This window comes from Tiliqua scincoides, chromosome 2 (assembly GCF_035046505.1).
Source record: "Tiliqua scincoides isolate rTilSci1 chromosome 2, rTilSci1.hap2, whole genome shotgun sequence".
Classification (NCBI taxonomy): Eukaryota; Metazoa; Chordata; class Lepidosauria; order Squamata; family Scincidae; genus Tiliqua; species Tiliqua scincoides.
The window spans coordinates 27,023,336-27,035,931 of NC_089822.1; the positions used below are offsets into that span (position 1 = coordinate 27,023,336).

The 12,596-nt window shown below is 44.0% G+C and overlaps 1 protein-coding gene across 1 annotated transcript in view; it reads right to left on the reverse strand.

Moving 5' to 3' along the window:
- ADAMTS6 (ADAM metallopeptidase with thrombospondin type 1 motif 6) overlaps positions 1-12,596 on the reverse strand; it is a 176,607-nt gene that overhangs the window by 39,701 nt on the left and 124,310 nt on the right. The window lies entirely within an intron of this gene.

A 12,596-nucleotide genomic window follows, 5' to 3' on the forward strand; every position in this document is an offset into this window, starting at 1 on the left:
GTAGACCAGATTGTTACCTTGCAGAGATGATGAAGCAGTTTGCCTGTCAAGCTTGTTGCGGAGGAAGAGACTATTCTGGTGGAATCTCTTCAAAAAAGTAGGTAGTTTTTTTTGCCAGTTGATATAAGGCTAATTGTTTTGGTCGCCCAGTGGGACAAGTATTGGAAGAGACATTTTTTTCCTCTGCATGGGCCCTGATAGCAGATAAATAATCTACAACCACTTGAAATGATGCAGTGCTGGTATTGTAAAGGGAGAGATAGCACCCAATGTGTCCAGAGATCTTTCTCCTGCTGCAGGATTAGGAAAGAGGACAGGCAAGTTAGGCAGGTTCCAGTTCTCAGTGGTTCTTCGGACTGAAAAGGAATACTTTCATAAAGATTTTTTTGCATAAATTCACCATTGCTGGAATTCAAGCACGGTGATTGGTATTTGGAGGAGCTTCAAGTTACTGTGTTTGAAGGGGAGCGAAAACCATTAAAAGTCACATTTGTAGTGGTGATAGGAAGGCAAGCAAAAGGCCCCACTGCTGTAGTAGCAACCATGTACCCCAAGAGATGTTGCATTTGATAAGCCAGTTGTACTGATATGTGAAAGAAGTTTGAGATATATGATGCTCTGGTCCATTGTTTCTGGAAAGTATGTCAGGCATTGAGTCAAATCTGGTAGCACTCCTGAAAGGTGTACTTAGTGTTTCAATTGGGATTTCATCTGGTTTGCATACAATCTGGGATTTCAACTGGTTTGCCCAAGAATGCTGAAAGGTCTAATGTGAAATCTACATGCCAAGAGAGCTGTTGATTGGATTTGGCTATGATGATTCCACTATAGATATGGGATAGATATGGGATAGACTATAGATATGGGATAATAAATGGAGAGAGCCAGAACAAATGAAGAAAAGAAATGTTAGAAAAAAGGGAGGGAAAGCAGACTAATCAACAAAAGCACCCCTTCTTATGATTAAGATACTCCACCACCAAGACTAGTTACTATCAATAAAATGTACACAGGAGGGGGGGCTTGGCTGGGTTTCATACTTTACTCACAATTCATAATAGTATGCATGCATCTTCTGACTGCATGTGGAATTTGTGACCTGATTTGTGTGGAAGTCTGGTGAGGATGGCTTGGCAGGCATGGAGTTTGGAGAGGAAGAGAGAAAGTGAGGAGGAGGGGAGGAAAGAAACAATGTTAAGGACCACACCTCATGCAAGAATCACAGAGGGACAGGTAGATCTCAGGTAACTGGACAATGCACTGCCCTTCTGAGTTCTGCAGGCAGTGTTGCAACCAAATTCCAACAAGAAAATATATTTTGTGTATTTTTCAACAAAAATAACAGTTTTGAAGAAAAAGTTAAGGGAAATATTGTCTAGAATGCTAATGGAGGAAGGAAAAACAAACAAAACTCTGTTCTTCCAATGCTGCTAAGGAAGCAGTCAAATACAAGCTGTGAGAAAGTGCATATAGTTTCCCCTAATCAAGAGCAGGGACTAAACACTCTATAGCAGCATTTTTCAACATTTGCCTCCTGCTGTACCACTTCGCATCATCCACCTATTGGAAGTACCACTGGAAGTAACTGGTTATTATATCACCATCAGTTATTTTCAGATTGGGGGGCTAGATGCAACTCGACAAACACAGAGGCTTCAGGAGGGCGGGATAGATTTTTCAAGCAACGAAAAGTGCACTCTGGAACTCTGCCTGCTGATCCTCCTACTGCTGCTTGTCACATTGTCTTGCTACCAGGCAGCAGGGGTCTCGGGGCCCATGAGCACCAACGGTGATACTAGTACCACTGGTTGAAAAACACTGTTGTACAGAGTTCTGGAAACTTCTCATATTTGCTCTGTGAAAACACTGAACTATGAAGAACTAACTTTTTTGCTCACTGATTTTATATTTAAAGAAATACCTACTGTGGAAATGTTATACAGGAATTTATTATCCATTACACTTTTCCCACAGCTAAATCCATGAAGAGTACTAGAAGGAATGTAGGATATCCCTCATTGATATCTCCATTGGTATCTGTTCGAAAAGCAAACCAGTGAGCACACAAAAAGTAAGCATCAGAATGTGTCTCAATTGGTCACACTAGAAAGAAAACCAAGGAAGTATGAATGAGACAGAAAACCTCATGTATTCTACCAGAAAAGAAAACTCCTTGTTTAATTAGATTTCATACAGTGTTTATTTAATTTTAAAACATTTTATCCCACCATTCCTTTACCAAAAGGGCGGTACCCACAATAAAATCACAATTAAAAAAATCAAATATTTACACAATAAAAAACAAACATAGTAGATACAGACCAAGGAAACCTCCAAAATGAACATTATGCCAACTGAAGGACTTGGCAAAAAAGAAAACTGTTTAAGAGATGGGGAAAAGAAAACAGGGAGAAGGCCAACCTAATTTTTCAGGCCAGTGAATTAAAGTTAAAAGTAGATTATTCCAATTCTGCATATAGGATAGAAAGCCTTACTTTGGGCCTGCTCAAAATATAACTTCTATTTTCTCAATTCTAATGCTCAATTAGAAAAATATTGAACTAGGAACACTGAATTCAAGAGGGCCAACCATTCAAGTACACACGACGATTCAAATTTTACATAAAGTATAAGGCATATCTAGTGTTGATGGTAGCTGCCAACACTTCTGGTTTCCAGACTTCCTAGATTATGTTTATTTGGACCCCCTCAATTTTAATATTAGCAAATGTGTTATCCATCAAAAGGCCAAATAATGCTCTGAAAGTATTTGAAGAAGAATGTGTCTACAAGGAGTTGTCTATGCAGATTCCAAAGGATGAAAGGGGTCAAAGGAAAGTGAAAGAAAATTAGTTTGTCTTTGAAGTAAAAATGCAGCCAAAGAGAATTCTGTTTATGAATAGTCAGAACTTTAGGGAGTAATACTTTTGAAATTACAAAAGGAATAGCAAATGCTGACTCAAGATAAAATCTTACAGAAATCAGCTTACACCAGCAACACATTTTTCATTCAAATAATGACAAGCATGCAAAACTTGTGGCCTTTTAATCCAGTGTTTCTCCCTTCAAAGAATAATGAAGTCCATCATAAATCCTGAAAATGGATTTGTCTCAGCAATTTTATGTTTCACAAAAACCAAATTAGTAACTTACAGTTTTTAGTCACTAACAAGGTTACAGCATAATTTAAATTTCTGAGTATCAGAATATTTTTGCATTCTTTACATGGCATTATGCTCCTGTCCTTTTCTTTCCATAACAACTGCAACTGTATAATTGCAATATTGCCATTGCAAAAGTGTTTGTGGCCTATATGCAATGTTTAATAGTGGAAGTGTCCTCTCCAGGAAAGCGCCCTACAGGTAGACCACAGCTGCGATACAAGGACATCTGCAAGAGGGATCTGAAGGCCTTAGGAGTGGACCTCAACAAGTGGGAAACCCTGGCCTCTGAGCGGCCCGCTTGGAGGCAGGCTGTGCAACATGGCCTTTCCCAGTTTGAAGAGACACTTGGCCAACAGTCTGAGGCTAAGAGGCAAAGAAGGAAGGTCCATAGCCAGGGAGACAGGCCAGGGACAGACTGCACTTGCTCCCAGTGTGGAAGGGATTGTCACTCCCGAATCGGCCTTTTCAGCCACACTAGATGCTGTTCCAGAACCACCTTTCAGAGCGCGATACCATAGTCTTTCGAGACTGAAGGTTGCCAACTAATAGTGACTAATAGTGGAAACACAAACCTCAGGAGATGAGTAAATAAAATAATTTGATATCACCAGCAGTAGCATAGCTAATGATCGTGTAGCCCAGGGCCAAGCTCAAAATGATGCCCTGGAAGTGATGTCACAACTGGAAGTGATGTCATACCTGGGCTTTTAAAAAAGTGAAAATGAGGAAAATCCATCTCCTCCCCTAGCAGCTTGATGCCCACTTGCTCTGCTGCCTCCGCTGAGGGTCCCCTGCCCACATTAACACCTTAATGATTCCCTGCTGTATCATAACAACACCTAAATGGCTCTCAGAACAATCAGTCTCATTCGTCAGTTTTGAGTTAAGAAAATTTAGTTTTTGTTATGTAATGCAGTTGTGTTTTTTTGATTATTTGGCATAACTTTTGGTAGAATAGAGCTATTTTGATGCGGTTTCACTGCATTCTGCATTAACTTCTGCATCAAATGGTATGTAACATGATGATATTATTTGAAAACACCAAGGTTTTCACAACTTTGGCCACTAGTGTCAAGCTCAGGTTGTTAGCCTCCCTAAAGCTTGCTGCCTGCTGCAATTGCACAGAAAATTACTTCAGTTTGGGCAGCATTTCTCTTACCAGAGAAATCAAGAAGATTGACATTGTACAAAAATGTGTCTACCCCCACTGTCTTATACTGTAAAGCCATCCATAAAGTACTGGCTTTCCCTACAATAAATCCTTCATCTTCCTTTTAACACCACCTTCTGATCTTATTCTGGTTTTCAGCTTTGCATGCTTTGTAAACTAAGAAATAGAGAAGTTTTATAGTTTATGAAATGCAAGAACAGCAGCTCTCAAGTCCTACTTCAGATGTTAATTTTAAGGTATAATGCCTTATGTAGCCTAGGTCTGGTGCATATTAGGGACTGCCTGTTCTAAGAGCATATCTGCTGATACAATCCTGTTGATTCATTATGTAGACTGGTAGGTATCCAAAACCTGAACATCAGTGTGATGTAGTGGCTGAAGTATTGGACTACAGTATTGGCAACCTTCAGTCTCGAAAGACTATGGTATCGCGCTCTGAAAGGTGGTTCTGGCACAGCGTCTAGTGTGGCTGAAAAGGCCAATCCAGGAGTGACAATCCCTTCCACACCGGGAGCAAGTGCAGTCTGTCCCTGGTCTGTCTCCCTGGCTATGGGCCTTCCTTCTTTGCCTCTTAGCCTCAGACTGTTGGCAAAGTGTCTCTTCAAACTGGGAAAGGCCATGCTGCACAGCCTGCCTCCAAGCGGGCCGCTCAGAGGCCAAGGTTTCCCACTTGTTGAGGTCCATCCCTAAGGCCTTCAGATCCCTCTTGCAGATGTCCTTGTATCGCAGCTGTGGTCTACCTGTAGGACGCTTTCCTTGCACGAGTTCTCCATAGAGGAGATCCTTTGGGATCCGGCCATCATCCATTCTCACGACATGACCAAGCCAACACAGGCGTCTCTGTTTCAGCAGTGAATACATGCTAGGGATTCCAGCACGTTCCAGGACTGTGTTGTTTGGAACTTTGTCCTGCCAGGTGATGCCGAGGATGCGTCAGAGGCAGTGCATGTGGAAAGCGCTCAGTTTCCTCTCCTGTTGTGAGTGAAGAGTCCATGACTCGCTGCAGTACAGAAGTGTACTCAGGACGCAAGCTCTGTAGACCTGGATCTTGGTATGTTCCGTCAGCTTCTTGTTGGACCAGACTCTCTTTGTGAGTCTGGAAAACGTGGTAGCTGCTTTACCGATGCGCTTGTTTAGCTCGGCATCGAGAGAAAGAGTGTCGGAGATCGTTGAGCCAAGGTACACAAAGTCATGGACAACCTCCAGTTCATGCTCAGAGATTGTAATGCAGGGAGGTGAGTCCACATCCTGAACCATGACCTGTGTTTTCTTCAGGCTGATTGTCAGTCCAAAATCTTGGCAGGCCTTGCTAAAACGATCCATGAGCTGCTGGAGATCTTTGGCAGAGTGGGTAGTGACAGCTGCATCGTCGGCAAAGAGGAAGTCACACAGACATTTCAGCTGGACTTTGGATTTTGCTCTCAGTCTGGAGAGGTTGAAGAGCTTTCCGTCTGATCTGGTCCGGAGATAGATGCCTTCTGTTGCAGTTCCAAAGGCCTGCTTCAGCAGGACAGCGAAGAAAATCCCAAACAAGGTTGGTGCAAGAACACAGCCCTGCTTCACTCCGCTTCGGATGTCAAAAGGGTCTGATGTGGAGCCATCGAAGACAACAGTGCCCTTCATGTCCTTGTGGAAAGATCTGATGATGCTGAGGAGCCTGGGTGGACATCCAATCTTGGGGAGAATCTTGAAGAGGCCGTCTCTGCTGACCAGGTCGAAAGCCTTTGTGAGATCTATGAAGGCTATAAAGAGTGGCTGTCGTTGTTCCCTGCATTTCTCCTGCAGTTGTCTAAGGGAGAATACCATATCAGTGGTGGACCTGTTGGCTCGGAATCCACACTGTGATTCTGGATAAATGCTCTCTGCAAGTACCTGGAGCCTCTTTAGTACAACTCGGGCAAACAGTTTTCCTACAACGCTAAGGAGAGAGATGCCGCGGTAGTTGTTGCAGTCACCCCTGTCACCTTTGTTCTTGTACAGCGTGATGTTTGCATCCCTCATGTCTTGAGGTACTCCACCTTCTCTCCAGCAGAGACAGAGGATTTCATGCAGCTCAGTGACGATGATCTCTTTGCAGCATTTTAGGACTTCAGCAGGGATGCTGTCTTTTCCAGGTGCCTTGCCAAAGGCAAGGGAGTCCAGGGTCACGTGAAGTTCTTGGTTGGTTCATTGTCAAGCTCTTCCAGCACAGGCAGGCACTCAATGTTGTTCAGTGCTTCTTCGGTGACTACATTTTCTCTGGAATATAGCTCAGAATAGTGCTGCACCCAGCGTTCCATCTGCTGCGCCCGATCCTGGATGACCTCGCCTGTAGCAGACTTCAGAGGGGCAATTTTCCTCTGTGTTGGACCTAGGGCCTGCTTGATACCATCATACATCCCCTTGATGTTGCCCGTGTCAGCTGCTATCTGTATCTCGGAACAGAGCTGGAGCCAGTAGTCGTTAGCACATCTCCTGGCAGTCTGTTGGACTTTGCTGCGAGCAGTTCGGAGGACCTGCAGGTTGCGCTCACTGGGACAGGCCTTGTATGCTGCTTGAGCTCTCCTCTTTTCCTCAATGACTGGTGTCAACTCCTCAGAGTGGGCTTCAAACCAGTCTGCCGCCTTGTTGGTCTTCTTGCCGAATATGGACAAGGCGGTGTTGTAAACGGTATTCTTGAAATGTTCCCATCTGTTGGATGCGTTTGCGTCGGCCGGGCCTGGAAGAGATTCCTCAAGCGCTTGTGCAAATTCCTCCACTTTTCTCTGATCCCGGGTCTTGCTGGTATCAATGCGAGGTCTTCCTTCCTTTTTCGTGTGATACAGTCACTTTGTTTGCAGTTTCACTCTGCTGCACACCAGGGAGTGGTCAGTGTCGCAGGCAGCACCATGATAACTGCGTGTGATCTTGATGCTGGGAAGGCTGGAGCGTCTGGTGAGAATCAGGTCGAGCTGGTGCCAGTGCTTTGATCTTGGATGTCTCCAAGAGACTCTATGTTGGGGCTTTGTGTTGAAGAACGTGTTGCTGACACAGAGTCCGTGATGACAGCAAAACTCTAGCAGGCGTTGGCCATTTTCGTTCATCCTCCCAGTGCCAAACTGACCTAAGCAAGTGGGCCATGAACTGTTATCAGCACCAACTCTAGCATTGAAATCGCCGAGGATGAACAATGGCTCTTTTACAGGGATTTTCTTGACAGTGGTGGCCAGGTCATCATAGAATTTGTCTTTGGCTTCTGCTGGAGACGACAGAGTCGGTGCATAGGCACTGATGAGAGTGACAGGTCCTGCTGATGACTGGAGCTGCAGGGACAAAATTCTTTCACTTCCCACAGCAGGTGGGATGATGGATTTAAGCAGGGTATTTCTGACCGCAAAGCCAATGCCATGTTCCCTGGTTTCATCTGGTGGTTTTCCCTGCCAGAAAAATGAGAAATTTCTCTCCTTGACAGATCCGGAATCTGGCAGCCTAGTCTCTTGAAGGGCGACGATGTCCATCTGCAGTCTGCTCAGCTCCATGCCGATGACAGCTGTTTTGCGTGCGCCGTCTATTTCTTGCAGGTCATCAGAGAAGCCAGGTGTCATTGTCCTAACGTTCCAGGTGCCCAGCTTTAGGGCAGTAGTTTTCTGTTTTCTGTTGCATGGTGCAGAGTTGTCGATCCGCTTGTCGGTTTTCACCCTAAACCCCACGCACCCCATGAGGTTAACGGACCGTGGCGAGGCAACACCTTACTGGCTGGGGACTGCCCAGCTTAAGGCGGGCGGTAGCTGCCCAATGAGATGCAATGATCTCTCCCACCGTCGGAAGCAGCCCCTGGCGTCATGCTCTACGCCAATCGAGCAAAGACTTATAACCGGTAAACTGCTGCTTCCCGTGTTGTGCCGACTATGGCACAACGGACTACGTAGACGTAGACTACGTAGACGTAGACTACGGACTACGTATTGGACTATGAATAGGGAAATTCACATTCAAAACTCTGCTCAGTCATGACGGTCACTGAGTGACCCTCTGTCAGTTATCTTTCAGCCAAAACACCCTCACCGGGTTGCTATGAGATAAAATGGTGTGTGTGTGTGTGTGTGTGTGTGTGTGTGTGATATATGCTGCTTCAGCTCTGTGGAGAAACCATGAAATAAAACTGTAATTTTAAAAAAATTTCACTATTCTTGTATTCTTTATTTAAAATGGCCCTCTTCTGCATATCCCCAAGCACTTATAGCTATAATACTTACAGATTTAAGATTTACAATGTTAATCTTAAATCTATAACGTATAAGATTTTTTTATACTACAAGTATAAAAAAATCAGCTCCCTTTTAAAAAAAAAACAGTATTTACTTCTATTTTTTGTTCTATTGATATGAGCTGTTTTATGGTAGGTTTTACTGCTCACTGCATATTTGTTTATGTAAATACTGCCTTGAGCATCTTGGCAGACAGGCAAGCTACAAATGATTTAAATAAACAAAGCTTAGTTACCCACAACTTTGGATCTAGGAAAGACATGTTTAGCTCTCTTTCTTAAAAGTTAATTTTCCCTAAAAATGGCTGAATTACGAAATTCCACTGAATTTATTTTATAGATTTATATTCTGCACTTCAACAAATAGTTCCAAGTTGTTTTATAAGAACAAAAAATATAGTAATAGCTTGTTAAAACACACGCACAATCAATAGAATAGCAGATAAAAACATTTACACTGAAAATCTCCTTAAATGTTAACTAGCCTGGGAAAATAAAAAAAGTCTTTGCTTGGCACTGAAAGAGACATCAATTTATTTACCACAAAAGCAAATTTGTGGTGAAGATAGTTGTGGTGATCCACTTATAGAATTAAGGACCTTTCCCTACCTGCCTTTTCACTAGATGAAATGGCACCTGGTGGAATTTCTCTGACAATTATCTCAGAGCTGACAGGATGAGGCTGAAATAGGTTGCTTCAGGCATCTGGGTCTCAGACTATGAAGAGCATTAAAAGGTAAGCAACAGCACTTTCAGCTGTGTTCAGAAATATCCCAGGAGACAGCAGAACTCTTAACTATCAGTGAAATACATTCCCAGTGATTGCTTCCAGTTAGTAATCCAGTAGCTGTATTTTGAACTAACTGTAGTTTTGAAAGGTTTCAAAGGCAGCACCAAGTACAATGCATTAGAGAGTTACAAATATTACACAGGAAGCCACCTTACACTGAAACAAAACATTGGTCCATCTTACTGTCAGTGACTGGCAATGACTCTTCAGGGTTTTTGACTAGCATTTCCCAGCCCTTTTTGGAGATGCCAGAGATTAAATCTGGAATCTTCTGCACGTGTTCCTACCACTGAGTTAAGGCTTCTCCCCATCTAACCTGAAGTTTACCACAGCATATATAACTGGCCAGACTATCTCTGTCCAGAAAGGCTGCAACTGGCATACCAGAGTTGGGTCATGAAAGGTGCTATGTGCTATTAATGTCACTTGAATAGCTATGACAAAGATGGAACTATGAACACTCCCAAACGGTGAACCTTTTCCTTAAGGAAAACTGCAACCCCATTCAGAATAATTTGGACATCACCTCCCAAGCAAGACAAATCAGCCACAAACAGTACCTCTGTCTTGTTGGGACTGAGCTTTGGTTTATTGCTCCTCATCCAGTCCATTACTGTTCCCAAGAATTGAAGGGGCAAAGGGGCCAGCAGCTTGAGGGCCAAGCAGAGGGGCTTGGGTGTCGGGCTCTTTCTGGGTTCCCTGGCCAGAGGAAAGCTGTCCTATGTGGGCCTCAGACACGGTCAGAGTAGGGGTTTTGTCACCCTGTTTCCACCTCCACAATGAGGGCTCTGCTGAAGGGTCACTGGCTGCTGCTGCTGCTCGTGGCCAGCACCTACCCGAAACTGAGCTCATCCGCCAGGTAAGGTTTAAGTAACAGTCCCCTTGGTGGCCCCTCCTCATCCTGTCCCTTTTCCCAACTCAAATACTGCTCCCTCTCAACCCCAGGCTCCCTCCCTCTCTCTTTCTCTCTCCCCCACTCTCAGCCCTGCCCCCCTGCTCCCAGGGAGATATCCTCCATGTTGCGGCACTGTGGTTTGGCCTGTGGTGTGGTGGCCAGCAAGAGTGGCCCACTCTTGGCTCTCCCAGTACCAGTTGTGGAGACAGGGAGTGAGGCATCACAGACGCCATCTGGAGAACCATGCCTCAGCCCTCCTTGTGGTGTCTGGGTTGGCGCACAAACTCCCTTGTTGCTCTCAGACTGCAGAATGGTCTGATCTGTTGGCCCAGACCCCAGAGGGCTCTGACCATCAGGTGAGCAACCGTGCCAGCTGAAAGTGAGGTAAGACCAAGTGAAATTGGACAATTTAGTACTTCCACTGCCTCAACTGAATCAGATATAAAAGAGAGTAGAGCTGGGTGTCATTGGCATACTGATCTTACTCACTCCAAAATCCCAAAAGACCTCATAAAGCAGTTTGCATGTGAAAGAGCACGGAAACAAAATTGAATCATCCCGCATTCTTTCATCTTTAATCTCCAAAAGCACTCTCAGTTGGAAGAAACAAGGACTCAAACACTATTCTCCAATTCGCAATCCAGACAACATATCCAGGAGACTACCTTGTTGGATGGAATCAAAAGTTGCTTAAAGGTTCAGGAGAATTAACAAGGTTGCTCCCCACCCCAATCCTTCTTCCAGCATTCTTAAGTCCATCAAGGTAACCAAAGTAGTTTGTGTCAAAAACAACCCTGAAACCTGAATAAAACTGATCCAGATATTCGGTCTCATCCAAGAATACCTGGAGTTGCACATCAACAGCCTGTTTTGGGCAACAGCCTTGCCCAAAACTGGGATTATTCTCAAGGGACTGACAGCTTTTACAATCCTCAGGGTCTGAGGAAACACCCTTCAGGAGTTGTCTTACAACTGTCTCTTTTTTTGTAAGGAAGTCAAGAATGTCCCTTCTTGAGAACAGGCATTTATTACCTCCTGGACCAGCTGGTCAATTTCCTTCTGTTATCTTACAAGCCAAGATGGACAGAGCTGAATAGACAGGGTAGACTGCACTCTTCCAAATACTCTGACCATATCTTCAGGCCACAGCAACTGATTAACTTCATAAAAGAGGACTAGTCAGGGATCAAGACATTCTGGACTCAACTGCAAAATTCACTGTATCTAAGTTGAGAAACGTATAAGCAATTTTATCCTTGAAGAACTTCGTGACATGTCACAGTGAGCCTCCAAGTGCTTCTTCAATATCGCTTTCAGAGTCAACTTACAACTGTTCCAAACCACTCAGAAAAGCTCCAATGGATGGCATTTGATGGCTATTATGGTGGTAGAGAATTATTTGTTCACCACCATCACCACCAAACATAGGTTCAACACTGAGTTCTTACCTGTGCTGCTTGCTCAAATACAGTGTTTCCCAAACTGGGAACCACCAGTAGGTTGTGAACTGATTGTTGGTGGGTTGTGAAACTGAAGTTGACAAGCTAAATGTATTGAGCCCTATGGAAAGTGAAATTGAGCCACATGTGCACGTTTACACATGAGTAGGTGAGTGTGCCTCAGTATGCTTCAAAGGGCTGGCCAAGAGGAACGCAACACCTCCAGAATGGTCCCAAATCACTAAATGGAGCCCCAAAAAACAATTAAGAAGCAAGTCCCCCCTCTCCAAGCTGACAAGGAAAAATGTATTGAGAGCTATAGAAAGAAACTGAGCTGAAGCTGCACATTTATTTGCGAGTAGGCAAGCGTGCCTTGGTTGTTATTAAGGCAGGGAAAGAGGAATGCAAGGCCACCAGAATGGTCCCCATCTCATGAATGTGAAGCTCAACAAATTCTCCAGAGGGCAGCCCACCTCCACCCCCCCATCAGAGTAAAAAGGATAAAAACAGAGGCTTGAGCAACTGGTGACGTAAAACCTTTTCTTATTTAGTCTTGTAAAACTAGTTAGGTCCCAACAGAATGTTGTTTTAAAAAGTGGGCCCCAGTACAATGAAACATTTGGGAACCACCAGCTTCATATCAAGTTTCCTGAATTGAAGGCTGATGTAGACAACATGCTTCAGATGTAGAGCACCATGTCTGTACTGCCCCACAGGCAATAGAATAGTTACATTTTCCATATCTAAGCATCCCCTGAATATTATTAGTTCATAACAGTTTAACCATTTATGTAGCAGTATATATTGCTTACAAATCCCATACTGCCCTATATATCTGCTCGTGTAGCACTAGTAAGAAGAAAGGAAATGTTTTCCTTTCTATTTTGACATTGAAATTAAGAGAATGATCCT